This window comes from Pollicipes pollicipes, unplaced genomic scaffold (assembly GCF_011947565.3).
Source record: "Pollicipes pollicipes isolate AB1234 unplaced genomic scaffold, Ppol_2.1 Scaffold_3087;HRSCAF=3621_pilon_pilon_pilon, whole genome shotgun sequence".
Classification (NCBI taxonomy): domain Eukaryota; kingdom Metazoa; phylum Arthropoda; class Thecostraca; order Pollicipedomorpha; family Pollicipedidae; genus Pollicipes; species Pollicipes pollicipes.
In genome coordinates this window covers 15,435,679-15,439,253 of record NW_023596225.1, presented here as the reverse complement: position 1 = coordinate 15,439,253, position 3,575 = coordinate 15,435,679, and positions in this window count along the sequence as shown.

The following is a 3,575-nucleotide window of genomic DNA, read 5'->3' as shown; positions in this document are numbered from 1 at the left end:
TCGCCGGAGTCGGTCTCTCCAGCCGTTTCCTCTCTACGTGCTCACCATCCGACACCCGCCCTCCGCACGCTGTGAGCCGTTTCACGTCACACGAGCGGCCCGACACGGATGGCCGTCCGCGGCCGGTACCCGAGCGGGGCGGGGAGGGGGGAAGGGGAAGGGGGAGGAGGCGGCTGGCGGGACACCACACCCTGACAGCTGAGACCCGCGGCCGGCGGTGCGGCGGCGGCAGGGGCGGCGCATGGCGGCCGGCCCGACGGACAGGAGCGGCGGCAGACAATCGGGCGAGGTGGCCCACAGCGTCATCCACTAGGCGCTCACCACAGGCAGGCGACTGTCGCCCACCGCGCCGGCATTCACCACACACCACACCGTAACGGAGGCAACGAGAGCGTAGAACGGTGACGGCCAGACGTCCCACGTGATGGCTGGCCGTCACCTGAGCGGGACCGCGAGAGGCGGGGCTGGTCAGCCTGAGCAGGACCGCTTGGGTATCTGCTCAGACGGAGACCAAATGGCCAGCCGAGCGGGCTCTCCAGCGAGATCGCGATGCATATGGACAGCGGGACAAGGCCGAGCGCCGCTGTCCGGTAACGGCAGGCGGCTCCAACGCAGACAGACAGCTGCAGGACAGCCGGATGTAAACACCGGTCAGCAGCCCAGCCGGCCGAAACGGCCAGCAGCCAGGCTGGTACCAGTCGCGGCATCTGCTCCGCTCCGACGGCAGGTGAGGTCAGCGGTCAGGTTCTTCTCATGGCCCGGTGATAGCATAAGGCGCGACACTGAGCAGCGCAGTTAAAAAATGCAAAAGGTGGGATCAAGGATTTTTGATAAGTGGAGAATCACCTACGGACATCCAACAACAGAATCCCGAAACCGATGCTGGAAGCCACACAAGGCTTACACCAGCGGCCGACATGCTGAAATATTCAAAATGCCACAACCAATGTCATACGGAACGTGCGCCATGACACCATTCGTCCTGCTGATCTTTCAGTGGTGCGTTGAACAATATCGTCGAAACCAATTGCAACGAAAATGCCGCGGAAAGACCTCGTGAATAATCCCTGTAGATGTCTCCAAAGAAGTATACGGGCCAAAGGGAACACAATGTAGGGTTCAATCCACCCGGTCCGTGGGGGCACAGTGGAAGCACCACATCCGCGTCCAACACTACCCTGTAGCAGGTCAAAGGCCGCCAGATCCTGTCTCCGCTTGGCATCAGCAGCGGCGGCCGTAGAGCCCGTCCCCTGGCTCGAGTCCAGACGCGGCGAACCCTCAGCTGCGCCTCTATCCTGAGCATCCGCAACGACTCCTGCCGCCACAGCCAATCCAGAGGAGCCTCCTGTCGCATCCGTCGATCCAGCAGAGGTCCCTGCTGCACCCGTCGATCCAGTGGATGCTTCTCCTGCCTCCGCGGGTCCAGCGGCGCACCCCGACGTCTCCGCGGGTCGCGCGGGCGCCAAGACTCTCGCCGTCTCCGCCTGGCCGGAGTCGGCTCCTCCAGGGGGCTCCGACGGCGCGGCGCGCTCGGCCGTCACCGCCGCCTCCTCCAGACCGCGGTCGAGTTCGTCGGCGCCGTCGGCAACAGTCACGCTATCCAATGTCGCCGTCGCTCCACCCCCCTCAGGCATAGCACGGGCCGCAGATGCTCGCGGGCAAAAACTCGGGAGCGCGACGCGGGGCGGCTCGCTGTCCGACAGTCGCGGCGGAACACACGGCAGCAGCGGCGGCCGCCGATCGATTGAACCCGCCGACGGCCGAGCAGCTGTGCCGGTGAATCAGACACATGCCCGGCCGCCGCCCGCTTCAGGCGCACCTCCCCGATAATGGGGTGATAACGACGAGCAACTCTGGCCCAGATGGCGGTCCGCAGCGCCGCGCCGAGACCGGGTCTGAGACGGCGGCCCGCCGGCGCCGGCCGAGACCGGGTCTGGAGCGCGGCCCGTCAGCGCCGGCCGAGACCGGGTCTGGAGACGGCGGCCCGCCGGCGCCGGCCGAGACCGGGTCTGGAGACGGCGGCCCGCCGGCGCCGGCCGAAGGACGACGGCCCCGTCGGCGCCAGCCGAGACCGGGGTTGGACGACAGCGAAGCGGGTGAGTAGCGTCCAGCTAATGCTTATATGCCGTCACTAATATCCGCACTCAATGCCCAGACGAAACTATTCTAAACGGGGAATAATCCACCATACCGCTATCGGTCACCGGGTGACGTAAGTACGGCGAAATTGTTCATTGAGTGAGTGCAGACTTCGACTACAGCCTGATCTCGCACGCTGCAAACTTCGTTTTGCGTAACACCACAGGAAGTTGTTGGTTATTTGATTATTTAGACGACGGTCCTTTCGACTCGAAATTATTATTTCAGGGATATGGGACAGGACTATACGCGCATGCGAACCCAACCGCCGAGCCTTAGTCCGCGCAGGGGCATCTCCGCGGGGTACGTGCCAGGCGCCCGGTCCGGGTCTCCCTCCAGGGGACCTCCCGGCCCACTCGTGGCTGGCGCATGCAGCCTTCCCCGACGAAGCAGGGAGTCGCGAGGATGCAGGATAACGCACGGAACACAGATAAAAGCGTCGTGTCACACCGCGGGAGGTAAGCGCGCATCCCTGTAGCCTGTTTCGAGCACGTGCCGAGCTGCTGCCGTAAGAGGGACTGGAACACAGCGCGCCTTGGAACACAGCGTGCTTGACAACCGCCTGACAAGCGCGACACCGGGGCAGTCCATCACTGGCCGGTGCTTAATGACGCGAGCCAGACCATCTGAACGGAAAACAGACCGCCGTCGGCGGCCCGGCGCGGCGACCAGCCAAGCTGGGCTCCGTTCGGCCACCGAGGCCGGCTGTCCGCCTGTAGCCGCGCCTCCGTAATGACAGCCGCAGTCGTCCAGCCCGCGACCGGAAGCGACCGTGCATGCCCGCAGCGCTAGAGGTGATACGGCCACGTTCAGCTATTGTTCTGACCGGTCCATGGACGTTTGTGCGGATTATTTTGACAAGCTGATTGTCCGGATCCATCAATGTCGTGCACTGTGTTTTAAATATCCATGTCGTACCTTTCAAGCAATTCCAACAAGCAAGCCGTGCAAATGCGCGTTTTATCAAAATAAAAAAACAGCGATAACACACCACTCCTAGTCAAACACCCATCACACAACCTCTCGTGATCCAGAGGTTTCCTGCCTAGAACCCAAAGCCACTCATGCCCGACCAACAGCACTATGACTGACCGTTTGTTGGCATTATTAACACCGTCCCAGTACCGACTCTCGAGGAAGCCAGTCCGAGCGCGACTCAGAGCACACCACGAGGCATTCGTCCACGTGCAGCGTCTCTCGGCGGGCCGGCGGCGACATTCGGGGAGAACACGACTCTGCCGACGGCACTCCAGTCCCACCAGAGCAAACTGCCCGTTCGCCAGCGACTGCCTTCTGCGGTGATCAACATCGCCGAGCTCGCCACACGGCCGGCGGCAGGGGACGCCGCGGGTCACCGCGCCCGGCGCACACACCGGCCACTGGCCACCGGCGCCAGCGGCCGGCGCCAGGGCACGGCCAGGCCAGGCGCAGGCGCC